The 15479-nt window shown below is 39.1% G+C and overlaps 1 long non-coding RNA gene across 1 annotated transcript in view; it reads right to left on the bottom strand.

Moving 5' to 3' along the window:
* Positions 1-2402: 2402 nt before the first annotated feature.
* Positions 2403-15479, bottom strand: part of LOC127047882 (uncharacterized) — a 128517-nt gene continuing 115440 nt past the window's right edge. The window contains exon 3 of the long non-coding RNA XR_007773510.1: positions 2403-2415. This is a non-coding gene — a long non-coding RNA (uncharacterized LOC127047882). The remainder of the gene's footprint in view (positions 2416-15479) is intronic.

The raw sequence follows: 15479 nt of genomic DNA, 5'->3' as shown, positions 1-15479 counted from the left end.
AGAGCAAACAGTTTTGGATAGATTTTGTTTTGGGACTTTGTGTTTTATGTGAAGTTTATTTCTATATTAATAAACCCAGGACAGGTATTCTTGACCACAAAAAGCCTGGGTGGCATGTTCAGATAAAACTTCAAGACTGGAAACTGAGGCAGGCTGCTTATACTGTTACCCAAGGCCATGAGGGGGTACCTGGGAGTTGACCAACCTGGTCACAAATCTTATAAGTGAAGACTAGCAGTTTGTGTTTGATCTGATGGAAAAGAGGGAGCCAGTAAAGGGATGCAAGGAGAGAGGTGATCTCATCAAAGCAATGAGCCAGGAAAGTGATCATTATAGCAGCACTTGGAATGGAGATGAACGGGGCAAGAGTGCATTTGTCCAGGCTGGAGACTGGTACTGGTGTAGTACTCAAGATGTGAAATGATGAGCATTTGGACTAGATAGAGAGAATCTTGACACTGAACCTGTTTGCAGAGTAGTTCAGCATATTGAAAAGTTTGGATTTTCACTTTGTCTCCTGCATTGCCCATAGGCATTTGTACATAGTGATTACATTTAAAGCCTTAACTTCCCAAGGACCTCACTGACTTCAGTAAGACTTGGATTGGCTGGTCGTCTCTGTATATCCCTTAGTGTCTCAGATGATTTTTCCACAAGTTGGACCATTGACAAACTCAGTGTCTCCATAGGAAATGTAGTTTCTCACTTAGATATGTTTATTACAAGTACTTGGTTTGTAGCACAAGAAAAATGTCCCTGACACATGGATATTTTAATACAGCAAGTTTACTATTTTCCAACCATATACCTCAACTGCTTACCACTATTATGTGAGACTCTTTATTCAGGTTGTGTTGATTAAGCAGTATCATCCCCTTGATTTTCAGATCCAAGAGAGATTTTGCAAGCCTGGCACTTAGCAAACACATTTTTTTACTTTAAAAGGAACATGTCTGAAACAGAGATCATTGTTTGATAGAAAAATCAGAGTCACGCAAAATGCATGCAAGAGGGTTCTATTGTCTTTACTGCTTTCAGATGGATTTTTCTGCCACAGATGGGGTGAGTGGATGTTTTGCACAGAAGTACTAGTTCCTCTTCTATTTTGCCAGGGTCTGGTCTACACCTAAAACTTAGGTCGACCTAGCTATGTCACTCTGGGCTGTGAAAAATTTCACAGCCCGTGCAATGTAGTTAGGTCAACCTAACCCCCACAGTTGATGCAGCTACATCAACAGAAGAATTCTTCCATCAGCCTTCTCAAAAGGCAGGTGGATTTACTAAAGAACAGGAAAAATCACTTCCCTCACTCTAGTGTCTACAGTGTAGCAGCATAGCTGTAGTGTGTTGCTGTAGCATTTGTAGTGTAGACATACCCAAGAAAGATTGTGGGTCAGTTCGGAATCTTTGAGCGGTCTCTTTCATATGCATAGGATTTTACTCACTTCTACTGCTTCGTTTTGGAGTATGATGTATTGGCTGCATGGGCATTGATCTTGCCCCTGCAGAAGGTCCCAGTTGTGGTGCAATTGGTGGGATTCTGCTATGTAGGACAATGAGGGGAGACAGGATTTGCTGAACCCACACAGGCCCAAATGCTCTGCATTCTACAAATCTCAGCTCTCTGGGGGGCTCCTGGTATGTATCTACATAGCAGCTAGAGGAGGAGTGGCCTGGGGGAAGAGACAGGCTGACGCCAGTGGTTCTATTACTAGCAGAACAATGGTGCAGGAGTGACTTCTCTATGGCTCCACAGCATGGGAAGACTGTTCAGACCTCCCTATTCCCAAGTAATCCATTTTTGGTATGAAGAATCAGATTTAGTCCTCTAAAAGAACTACAGATATTTACATGGTTCTATGTTACTATTATACATACAGTAGAAAATCAAGGATTAAAAACATGATACTGACATGGCATAGTAATTAATCCTCTAGCTCCACATCAGAGAAATGCTCCCTTCTCTCCAATCAACTAGTTACAGTATTTTATTTAAGCTTACTTCTATAAGTAAAGCATCTTGACTGTTAATAACAGAAATGAACATATACATCCTTTTCTTTTTGGAGGTTAAAGCAGGTTCATAGCATACCCTAAAACATTTCCATTGTTTTTGTTTCCACTGAATGCAAGGAAAATATGGCGTTGACTTCATTAAATAAAAGAATAAAATAAAAGCAGAAGTAATTTTCATAAGTTAGATGTACAGATTTCACAGCTCAGAAATAAGGATGTCAAACGTGTCCAGCTTGTACAGCCCTCCTACACAGAAACCACAAGGTCTCAATGATAAGTCACTGAAACCACAGCATTCAGCTTTTTGTCCACAACTACCATTACCAAATGGGTGTTCTTGCTTGCCGTGCGGTGTCTGATCACACAATCGTTTTTCCAAGGTTCGCTTAAAATGCTGATCTGTGAAAAAAAGAAAACATCATTATGCAAAGCAACTACCCTGTATAGCTTTTTAATTTTTTTTAAATATATATGTGCACACATCTTAAAAGGATCAGTGCAGAAGATAAAAGAAGCCATTTTCCAGGGATGCCACACAGGATTTGTCATATAAAGGAGGGTACATTTGGATGTCCTTTAACCGCCTTCAGGATGTTACCTTAACTGCCCAAACCAAAGACACAGGGCTTGAATACACATAAAATTTGTGCCACTTTAACTATATCAGTATAGGCACGCGGTACAACCCTCATAGTGTGAGTGAAGTTATTCAGTATAAAGGTGCATTATACCTAAACAGCCACTCCTATATGGGACATGGAATAACTCTACTGGCATAAGGCATCTTTTTACTGGTATAACTGTGTCCACACTAAGGCTTTTGCTAGTATAACTACATTGGTTAAAAAAATAATAATCACACCTGTAACCAACAAAGTTATCCCAGTAAAATTTCAAGTATAATGGGGAGATAGGCCTCTGAGTTATGGCATTTCTGTACCTTCTTCCTTGAAATTGTATCAGGTCAAATTTGGCCCCAAATTTAAGTTTAGTAAAAAGTTAGGGGCCTGATTCTGCTCTCATTTGCTGTTAAATATCATTAGCACTAAGTCACTCCTGATTTACATCAGCATGAGAAGACAATTAAGCCAGAGATTTTATAAAACCCAAGACAAATAGAAATGTTGCCATGGTTCTTAAAATTCCAACATAAAGGTTTTTTTTAATTTAACCTCCAGTGTTTACAATCTAAAGACAGCATCACTGTGCTAATGCATGTGAACAAGAAAGTGATTCCAACTAGGACTAAAAGTGAAGTTCATTAATCATGCAAAAAGCATAATAGTCAAAAAGTAAATTAGATTTTTAAAAATAGTTTTAATTTTAAATAATCTATAATGTATTTGTAAAAAAGCAGTATGGACTATGATCTTTGGCCAAAACCCATTAAAGTCAATGGAAAGATTTCCAGACGTTAATGAACACTGGATCAGGCCCTATATAAGGATTGCCTGTCACTCTTGAATCTAAAATTTCATGGTATTTATTTCTTGGCTTCAGGTTTTTAACATAGAAGTCATTTTCTTGTAAATGTAGTTTCTTTCATTTCTTTTTGTCAGTGAATAAAACAAAGGCGACCCTCTTGTAATTCTGACCCACTCTCTTCACCATATATGCCTTAGTCCAATAAGAAAAGAACATTTCTTCTACCAGCTGTATTTAAACCAGATTTCTTGTTGTGTTCTTACTTTACACCACACTGAGTTGTATTCCAGTATATGGTCATTACTCTTTACAACATACATCATACTGACTTTGAATGGAGTTTTCAGTATGTGTGTGTTATTCTAAGAGAACTCTTAGGTAGCAAGAAGATAGTATGTCGTTCAGGGTAGCTTGAATGATGACAGGTCTACTTCATGAGAAGGGCTGAAGATCTCCAAAACAATGAAAATACCCAAAGTACAATAGTCTATGAGCAAGTAATCCTTTAAGTATGGAGGAAGGAGCGGCTCCTCTATCAATTATCTCCCCATCAGTCCCAATCCCATTATTTGGGGACTGACCAAATTCCAGTTTCCAGAATTATATTCTATTTCCATAAAGTTTCCCATAGAAGTGTTATAGTATTCTTCACTTCCTATCCTAAAATGTTATATTACACTTCAGAGGTGGCTGCACTTTAATGGTGGTAAAAGTTATTACTAAAGTACTAAGTATTTGATATTTTACGGAACACACAGTAAAACTTGGTTCTTGCACTATAAAGGTTATAACCTGACAAATATATCGTATGGGAACACAGTTCAAGAATGAGAAAGTTCAAAGATATTATTGATGAAGGGATCAATATGAGACTGCTTCATGAAATAAGCAAATTTTAACAGATGTGTAGAGGGAAAGGTGAAAACTACATGTAATCCAGGAAGCATGAGGCTGTTCCAAGACTTAGGACTTGTCTATAAAGGGACACTCAGCAAAATTAATCTGAATTCACTTTTAAAGTGAGTTAGTAGTTAAACTGTACTGAGAATTAAAGTGGCCTTAAATCAGTTTAGTTTAATTCACTTTAGAAGTGGGCTAAACGAGAATAAGGCATTCTTGTTCTGGAATAATAGCATCCACACATGGAGTTGTTCAGAAATAGCATTGTGCTTTAAATTAATACCCCCCTTTAATCTGAATTCACTTTCAAGTGTAGACAAACCCTAAAGAGTGGCATAAAATTAGGTGCAAAACCAAGTGGTTGAAAAGGAGACAAAGTGAACAGCTAGGAGAGAAGGTGTGGATGCATACAGAGGTGGAGGACAGCGAAATGAAAGAAAAGTAGCAAGAATTTTGAAGATGCCCATGGTATGTAGCTTATCTACCAATGCTCAGTCCTGCAAATGCACGTGGGAATAGGCCCATTAACTTCAGTGGAACTAATCTTGTGAATAGTTATGCATGTGCATATTGGGCCCAAAAATTGTAGCATACTCTGAACTCTTGGGATAAAAGATATTTTATAAATGTAAGCTACTATTACTACTAATTGCTGCAGCTGTGTTCTTTCTTATTGACAAGAAACCAAATATAAACAAAATATAAAGTCATACTGCACACCTCTGCTAAACAGATAATACTAGGATAATCAAGCTGGACACAAACAAAATATTCATCACAAAATGGGGAAGTGTCCATGTGTCTTTATGTTCATATGACATCTTCACAAGGTCTGCTCTTACCAAAAATAACACAAAATAAATTGAAAGGATTGTGATCTAGGCAAGTTCAGAATTATGTAGACCGTGCTATAAAACCATGTTTTTACTTGCAGAGGGAGCTCTTTTTTACATATGGCATAGAAACATAGAAGATTAGGGTTGGAAGAGACCTCAGAAGGTCATCTAGTCCAACCCCCTGCTCAAAGCAGGACCAACCCCAACTAAATCATCCCAGCCAGGGCTTTGTCAAGCTGGGCCTTAAAAATCTCTAAGGATGGAGATTCCACCACCTCCTTAGGTAACCTATTCCAGTGCTTCACCACCCTCCTGGTGAAATAGTTTTTCCTAATATCCAACCTAGACCTTCCTCATGGCAACTTGAAGCCATTGCTTCTTGTTCTGTCATCTGCCATCACTGAGAACAGACTAGCTCCATCCTCTTTGGAACTCTGCTTCAGGTAGTTGAAGACTGCTATAAAATCCCCTCTCACTCTTCTCTTCTGCAGACTAAATAAGCCCAGTTCCCTCAGCCTCTCCTTGTAAATCATGTGTCCCAGACCCCAATAATATTTGTTGCTCTTCGCTGGACTCTCTCAAATTTGTCCACATCCTTTCTGTAGTGGGGGGCCCAAAACTGGACGCAGTACTCCAGATGTGGCCTCACCAGTGCCGAATAGAGATGAATAATCACTTCCTTCGATCTGCTGGCAATGCTCCTACTAATGCAGCCCAATATGCCATTAGAGTTCTTTGCAACAAGGACACACTGTTGACTCGTATCCAACTTCTCATCCACTGAAATACCCAGGTCCTTTTCTGCAGTACTGCTGCTTAGCCAGTCAGTCCCAAGCCTGTAGCAGTGCATGGGATTCTTCCATCCTAAGAGCAGGACTCTGGACTTGTCTTTGTTAAACCTCATCAGATTTCTTTTCATCCAATCCTCTAATTTGTCTAGGTCACTCTGGACCCTATCCCTATCCTCCAGTGTATCCACCTCTCCCCCTCACCAGCTTAGCATCACCTGCGAACTTGCTTAGGGTGCATCCATCCCATCATCCAGTTAATGAAGATGTTGAATAAAACCGGCCCCAGGACTGACTCCTGGGGCACTCCACTTGATAACGGCTTCCAACTAGACATCGAGCCATTGATCACTACCCACTGAGCCCAACGATCTAGCCAGCTTTCTATCCGCCTTATAGTCCATTAATCCAATCCATACTTTTTTAACCTGCTGGCAAGAATACTAAGGGAGACTGTAACAAAAGCTTTGCTAAAGTCAAGTTATATCAGGTCCACCGCTTTCCACATATTCACAGAGCCAGTTATCTTACCATAGAAGGCATTCAGGTTGGTCGGGCATGACTTGCCCTTGGTCAATCCACATTCACTGTTCCTGATCACCTTCCTCTCCTCTAAGTGCTTCAAAATGGACTCCTTGAGGACCTGCTCCATGATTTTTCCAAGGTCTGAGGTCATATTACTATTATTTTTACATTGCCTATTTTTGGCATTAAAGTTTAGTGGCATTGTATCTAAAGCCTAACTGCAATGGAGAACAACAGATTATTAGGTAAACTTAAATGATGTTCATCAGTGCAAGTGTAAGATATTTATTTTCAAATATGGTAAGAGAGAGAATGTTTAACTCAATGCAAAAGTTCCCACAATCAGTCTTGGTACAAGTTCAGCCTGTGTTCATGTGGTTTGTTAGAACTTTTTTATGCCCACAAAGGGCCAGCCTTAAAGCTGACTGAAACCAGTAGGAGTATGACTTTAGTAGGCTTTCGAGACCATGCCTTAATTGTCTATGTTGCAATGAAAACTGACTGTGAAAGTTGAGTGGGTACAAATCTAAATCTTTTTCAACTTCAGGACCTGCAACTTAGCTGTGTGAATTGTCTGACTTACTGTATTAAAGAAAAGCCTTGCTTCAAGTTTGAACTGCTTCCATGCACGAGTAGTGTTTCAGTATTAGCTTCCACACAGTGCAGAATTTTTTCTAGGCTGCCGCTTGGAGAGTTTTTCCCACCTGAGCCTGATGCATTTGGGTAAATCTCATGGTGGAAGTTGCATTGTATTTTGCCTTGATCCTGGATTGGTCAAGTCTTTTCTGGATGAAGAGGGGCAGCTGAGGTCATTTTTCAGTTGGTTTTTCAGATGGAGAAGAGACAAGACCAGGGCATGCATAGCTTCCTCAGCATTGGGAACCCTGCAGACAGGCAGTTCCACTTGCAAACCTTGGAGACTGACTGCCCAGATGTTGGACCAGATTCACCAGTACACTCTGGGTTCTTTGTGCCAATCTGGTGAGGCAACACAGCCATAAACCTTGCTTAATTCACTAGTAAAACTTCTATAAATTTTTGCATCAGCAGTGTGGTGGAAAGCAGGCTATATCAATAAATATGGCCCACTGGCTTTACTTTATTAAAACCATACCTGTGATTAAACAGAGATTAGGAAGTGGGCAGCTGGAATGCAGATCTACACCAAGGATACTACCAATGATTGCAGAGAGATTTCTTGTCAGATCCTGAAACTGATGAAGATGCTGAAATGGTGACTGTAAATGAAGGAGCTGAAGAGGAAGAGCGTATGTGGACTGAAGTAAAGAGATAATAGACTTTATTCAGAAGAGGAACAATAGGCTTCCATACACCATGATGGCTGTGGACATGAAGCTCCCACATTACAGTTGTTTCCCATTGTAGTACACACAAAGTGCTCAAGCTGTACAAACTGGGGGGACTGGCAAATAAAGAGTACACAGCAAGCATGAAATGGGGTGGTAGTAATTATGACACTTGCCTCCATCCAAGCCATTGTCAGCATTCGAATGCTACAGTGAGAGGCACAGCATGGCTAAATCACACCTCAACATGCAAAGGAGTGCTGGTGCAAAGGGGTGCACCAGCACCCCTTTGCAACCGGGGCATTTCTGAAAATTCTAAAGAATCTTTGGACTCAACATTCCATCGGCTGTCAAACCACTTCCATGTAAGTGACCACACACACCAAACAATTTCCAACACAACATGCGCTGCTGGTTCATTCTTATTTAAACTTAAGCCTGAATATTAGGGCACAGTGTTGAGTCTTAATTCGCAATCCTAGTTTGACAGTTAACTGATGAGTTTTACATGTGAAGTGTGGGCAGGAGCTCCTAGGTAGAGCACTCCCACACCTAAAATAAAAAAAGGGGAAGGGAGGAGATGGGGGATTTGGCTAAAACTAAATTTTTAGTGGGAAACATTTTGATTTTTCAATGGGAAAAGTAGGGGAAAAAAGTAAGAGTGAGAATTCAACTGGAAAAAACCCTGATTTCCCCTCCCCCAACACTTCCTTCCTTCTTTCAGTGGGGCAAATAGCATGGGGAATGAGGAGGGGGAAGAAAGAAAACAAGGGAAAGGAGAAGGAAACAATTCAAACCATAAAAACTGAAAAAATTCCCCCCCCGTGGAGCTGTGAAATCGACAAGACAGCCAACATCCGACATAAGAAATGTAGCATCTATGCAGATACTGCATTACTCTGCACTGACATAAGCCCTATGCCTCTCGTGGAGGTGGAGTTATTACGTCAGTGTAGTAGGGCACTTACATCAGTGGGAGCAAGGCTGTAGCGTAGTCACTGACATAGTTGGGTCAACATAAGCAGCCTGATGTCAACCTAACTCTGAAGTGTAGACCAAGCCTGTGTGTGTGTGAAAATATACAGTAATTATATGTGACACAAGACAGCAACAAACAGTGAGGGGAAAGGAGTGAGAAGGTGGAGGTCCTGACGTGCACACCTGGCATGGGTCCACTGGAAAAAAAGTGTTTTTAGATTAGTTTTCTCCTGTTTTTTCAGGCCCCCACACTTCCCACTAACAGTCCCACTTTGTGCTGTTTCAACCAGAAGTTCCCTAGTTATCCCTACCTCAATAATATTTCTTCTCCCTGGTCCAAATAGTAAAACCTTCTTCCCTATAGAAAAAAACAAGACTACAGAATAGACAGCTGGTGATGCCATGGGAACACCTGCAGTCCTGTGTTATGGCTCCTGCTGCCCCTGCTGCTCTCTCCTCATGAGGAAAACAGGCAGACCTTAGGAGCATGGTAGATGTTCCTGTCTCACATAATGCAGAGAGGTAGGAAAGAACCTGTTATTTTTTTCAGACTCCATTTACATTCAGTTGAATCACAGACTCCTGGCACCACATTGTTAATAAAAGGCTCGATAAAGACCAGAATATTTTTCCAGTTGCCATAATTGTTGCCTCTAGGAAATTAAAAACTATATGCTTTGGCATATACATGCATTTCTAGGGACACTGTGAAACTTAATTCTTGAGAACCTAATTTGTCCTGAATAGAGACCTTAGTGTGTCTGTTTTCAAAACAGCTACAGTTGGAATTTATCTAGGTTCTTATATGTCCTCCAGCATTGTAGTACCTTAGCATCTCCTGCAGACAATGAATTTTTCCCACACACAGCCCTACGAGGCAGGGATATAAAGTAATCTGTTTTACAGATTGGTGGAACTGAGGCAGAGAATGATCACAACTTGTTCAAGCTTACATAGGAAGCCTGTGGCAAAATGGAGAATTGAACCCTGATTGCCTACATCCCAATCCAATGCCAAAACACAAGACTATTATTCCTTTAGTCTGTATAGTTTTGCATTGCTGTATGTACAATGTTAATTTCTCAATACTTATATCATCACATTTCCCACTTACATTTATTCTACATTTTATATTTAATCTCATTACAAATTAGGAACTTGGTTTTCCTTATTTTTACATTTTCTTTCGGGCTTTCTTTTCAAAGTAACTTTGAGTGACTCAGAGTTAAACACAAAAACAAAAAGAAAAAAAAACCCACCAATACTCACAGTGACAAAAACAAAAGATAAAGTGGCAGTAAGAAAATAGTAGACTGAATTTTTGCAACTGTTCAATATTTTAAAGTCATTGTTTTCTTGGTCTCTTTGTTACACAGTAGTTCTTTTGCCTCAGGCTCCCACTTTAAAACACAGTACCCTTTCCTCACTTCTTCCCCAACCCCTGGTGGTATAGATGAAACGCCACAGAATTCTTTGAAAGCAACTCTGTACATTTGCAGTTGTAACTGGTTGAACCGTATCTAACCCAACAATGACTAAGCTATAGGAAAAGGCTTTTCAGTTATAATGTAAAGGAAAATGTGGGTGGGGGAACTGGGCCTTCTGGGTCTAACTCATTTAAAATGTGGATAGTAAGTGACAGTCATCAAGAGGAAAGAAGAAGACAACTCTCATCAGCCATGGATCTGAGGTTTTTCAGAATTCCATTGTCTGGCAGTTCCCCCTGTCCCTGACTGGTGATGTAATTCTAGAGAGAGTGCAATTATTTGACTCAGCATGTTCCTAAGCCACAAGAAAAAGAAGTGACGTACATAAAAAGCACAGTACTTGCTCTTATCAGATGAGAAGGACAGCAAGGAGTTTTCCCCGCTGTATGAACACAAAGGAAGTTCTTTGTCCTTTCTCCCCACCCCCGCACCCTTCACTTGCTATGTGTGCCATTTTTCAAATGACCAAAATGTATTGCTGACCATATCCCTTAACATAAAATAGACTCCACTCCAGAGAAATGGCATGAGACAGTTAACTGCTCCATTGCCAAATACATATTACTTAGCTTCCCATTCTTGTTATTCAGCATACATCACAGCTGTTTTAAGTGATCATAGATTACAGTTAGAAATGGACTGGGCTGAGACACCCATCCAAACATGATACCCATAATATCCTCGAACTACCTCACTGGACCAGCGAACTACTAGTGAAATTTGTCATGTTTTTATTGCCCACGGGTTAGGCTATACATCTGCTATTACACATACTGGAGTTTCATTGTAATAAACTATGCTCTTACCACTATCAGCTGTCACATAAATAATCTTTAATCTATATACCTTTTTCTCTTTACACCATGAAGGATCTTCTGTAACGTGATGTGATACCAAAAGATTCACTAGACCTAAAACATACGTATTGGCTAGCAGACCATCACTGGGTTTTTTAGCCATATGTCCATTCTGCAAGCTCATTAAATACACCTAAATTTAAAAGGATAAGCATAAGATAATATCCCCATTAAAATGTAAAGTTTATAAATGCTCAACCACCCTTGAAATTATTTTGAACAAAAAGAGTTCATTTTAAATCACTCACAACACCCCTGAATTTGGATCAGATTGCCTAATGCTGCCTTATTGTACTGTGATGATTTGTTAAACTTCCTGTGAACAGACTGTCTGAACCACCCGGATATGGATAATTTTTGAAATCTGTTAATTATGTGACTTTGGTCAGGTCACTTTGTTGTTTTATTACTCAGATTGTACCTCTAGAAATGTCATAGCATTAGGACCCAATCATCAAGTGAACAGGCATGGGATTAGGCCCCTGGCTTTGATCTCTCTTAGAAAATATCCAAGCATATTAATTCTGAGAATTGCTGCATGCCAGTCTGAGAGATGGTCAGGAGGTGGGTAAAACACTCATCCTAATCTCAATACACTCCTAGGCTTGAAAGCCAAACAATTCATCTTAAAGTTTAATTTATTTCAAACCTCTAGGGATTCATTCAATAGTAAGAGCCAAATTATCCACACGGAATAAAAGAAAATAACTCTAACATTCAATGTACACAGTAAGTCCATCAACAACAAAAACTAGTTGTAAGTACAGTTCTTGCCTGGCTCCAAGTTCAGTCTTATAACTGGCATCTATAGGAAGCAGAGTTCAGCATAAACATGAAATAATGTTCAATCTTAAAAGACAGTAAGCAGCAGCTAGTGTGTTGCATTGAGACTCAAAGTTCCTGAGCTTGTCTTGTGATTGGCGTGTTTAACAGAATACTTCAGAAATTTCTTCACTAACTGTACCAAATATTATTTCCATGGTGAATAAGAGGGGAGAATGGAAGAGTGTACAGCACTCCAGCATCTTGGATGGTGTTGATTGTTTTACTATTATGCTATGCTAAATAACCTGCTCACTGTTGAAACAGCCATTGCTGAGATCTCATTAGGGCTGCATAAATGCATTATAAAACCCTAGATAGCAAGGGATGTTTTACCTTGTTTTCTTCTGTGAGAATTTCTATCAGAAAAATGTTGTTTTAGTAAAATGTTTTCATTGCTATAGCTTGCACTGGTAAAGATTTGTTTTGTTTTTTGGTTCTGTTTTTGAAACTGTGAGCAAATTCCAATTGCCCATTCCAAGCTGTATGTAGATTTAAAAGCACTAATTTGAGCCTGATCCAAGGTTTATTGAAGTCAATGGCAATCTTTCCATCATTTTCCAAAGGCTTTGAATCACAGCCTTTGTACATGCATAACTCAAAAAGGACTGAATTATCAAGCTGAAGTTGAAACTTTCCAGGTGGCTACTCCTCACTGGAAAAGAAAATTTAAAATAATTGAGTTATATGCAATTAAAAATCAATTTTGCCCATGTTTAGTATGGCATTACCACTAAATTTAGCGTTTCTATACTATTTATGGGATTATGGAATACTATAATCACAATGTTTGTTAGCTAAATAGGTGTGGGTTTCTACTACTTTTCTATTGTAAAGCCTCTGGATACAGCCATGTGGGGCTTTACAGATTACAAGCAACAACTGGAATTGCACCCAGAACATACTGGTGGACAGTGCTATATCTGATGCACCCATGTAGTGCTCTGCACAATAAAATAACTGTAACAAAAATATGTGAGCAGTCACATTCTGCATTAGCTGAAGGTTCTGAGAGGTCTTTAAGTGTACCTCCATACAGAGCACATTGCAGTAATACAACTGCTTGGAAAACTGACAAATATCCAACAGTGACATTGTTGTATATGACAAACCAGATGAAGATTTAAAAAAACCATTCTTTGCTACTGTTATCTATGAATTCTGGACCAGCTGATGGGGCAAGCAGACCTCCAGGTTGTGGCCCTCCCTGAAAACACACACCCAACAGAGGATGTCTTTTCTGAAGGTTCATTCTACCCCCATCCCAACAGTTTCTGGACTGAGATCCAACTCACTTTGATTCAAATTGCTATCTCAGTCAGGCACTGGGAGAACAAAGAAACTGCATATCCGATCCATTAAAAAGGAAACACAAACCTAAGTATCATCTGCATATTGATAGTACTAAATGGTCTCACCATCTCCCACCACAAACACATTGAACAACTGAGGTGGTAAAACAGAACCCTGTAGAATTCTGCATGAGAGCTATGGGGTAGATTTCAAAATATTGTGCTGTTTTTTAATGTTGCCTGCTAGGTCATTCAGCAATTTTTTTTTTTAAGTTTTGGTTTTGCAATTTCTTTGTTATGCCAATTTTAATTGGCCATCTCACCCACTGGGGTTGGACTTGGTCAAAATAAAATATATTTTTAAAATTTTCCTTTCTGAAAATTTCCACATTTCAAAACAGTTGAATTTTGTTGGAAAAAAAATCAGAAAATTAAAAATCAAAACTCTAAAAAACAAAAGCATAAAAATGTTTTTGAATTTGCCAGTGTGTCAGTGAATTTTTTTTCTATTTTTCACCAGCTCTGTGCCAACAGATCAAAAAGAATCACCATGAATATTTGACCTCTGTGTGTGTATGAGATCTATACACACACACTTTGTACAGTTTTGTCAAACTGGAGTCAAGGTTGAGTACATATTATTAAGTGAAGTATAAAAATGTTACAGTAATTTTGTAATTATCCCAAAACAATTGTTACAGACCCAGGAAATTCAAAGGTTAAGATTCAGTTCAAAAGCCCAGATGACCTTAACTCTGCCCTTTAGTAATGCCATACAATTATCACTGCTGCATAATAGTGTTTTCATTCCAGATTTAACTGATTTTCAGACACTAGCATTTTTTCTCCTCTTTATGCTGTCACTCTTGGGAACATGGGTGTGAAGCAAATCTGCTCTCAGAGCAGATGATGATCCCCTATGTGGTGGCCCAACTACGGCCCTAGTACAGCATTTGCAATATATAAGGGGACCCCGGTGTACACAGATAACTCCACTGAAGTCAATGGAGTTCCACACAGGCCTAGCAGTCTGTCTACATACTGTCCATTATAGGATCTGGGCCCTATGGCAGGCAGTGGTTATTTTGAAAGAAAGCATATTTGATAAGGACACATTTAGCTTCACTCCCTTTGAAAACAATGGGAGATTACAGTCATTTAGAAAGAGGGTAATTCTTCGAATTCTGTATATCAGAACATTATTTATCAGACTCTGCTGAAGAAGAAACTCTCACTTATGCAGAATAACCCCCCCCCCCAAACATTAATCCTAAATAAGTCAGTTCACTAGATTGCAGTGAGTTTTCACTATATGAGAAAGCTGCCTTATTCCATAATTAAGGTCATTCGGGGAGGAAGGGGGAGGGGTGAACATGGTCTAACACAGAGTGCTAAATTTCTTAAAGGATCCTCATTTTAATTTATTTTAAGTCAAACTAATTAACCTATTTACTCGTAAATTATCAGAAAATTCATTCTGTACTCAAATAAGTACTATAGTATCCTTAGTACACAACAAATTGATTGCTTTAAGTGCAAAACTAAACTCGACTATGGAACCATGACCTGTATTCCCATAATATAGCTGAATGTGTTTAACTACCATGGCTGCTTTGTTGCCGTTGTCCAACAGGAAGCTTCTTTGGAATCAGTGGCATATTAGGCCTTGATCCTGCAATATACTCCATGTCGGTGGACCTCGGATTTCAATAGGGCTCTGCACAGGTGTAAGGGTCTACCTGCCTGGAGCTCATTGCAGGATCAGGGACTTATGCTGTGCATCATAGTACAGTGGATATATTTTCTAGGATGTACCGTAATTAAAATATTTGGCAGTGCTCATGAAGTTAATATATTAATTGTAGCATACTTCAGCTAGTTCAGATATTGAATGAACTGATACTTTCAACCACAGAAACCAAGCCATGCTTCCTTATTTTGAAAATGCCAAAATAATTCTAATATCTGAAAAGATGGTATTCCACAAAAAACAGAGGAAACTAACAATGTCTGCAGGAATTAAAAAGAAGCTAGGGTAAATGTGTGTGTATATATATATTTTAAAAGAATCATGAAGAGAAGTGCTGCCACTTTACTCATTATTATAGTGCTACTACAAACATGCATTTGTGCGATAGGACAGGTAAGATGCTGTATGAGACAGAAAAAAAAACGCAACATCTTTGTTTACTTAGGCTTGTGGTTTCTAAGTACCTATTATTTACTGTGTTCATTTCTTGACTCAA

Source organism: Gopherus flavomarginatus, chromosome 3, assembly GCF_025201925.1.
Source record: "Gopherus flavomarginatus isolate rGopFla2 chromosome 3, rGopFla2.mat.asm, whole genome shotgun sequence".
Lineage (NCBI taxonomy): Eukaryota > Metazoa > Chordata > Testudines > Testudinidae > Gopherus > Gopherus flavomarginatus.
The sequence above is the reverse complement of the archived record's forward strand: the minus strand, read 5'-3'. Positions and strand labels throughout refer to the sequence as shown.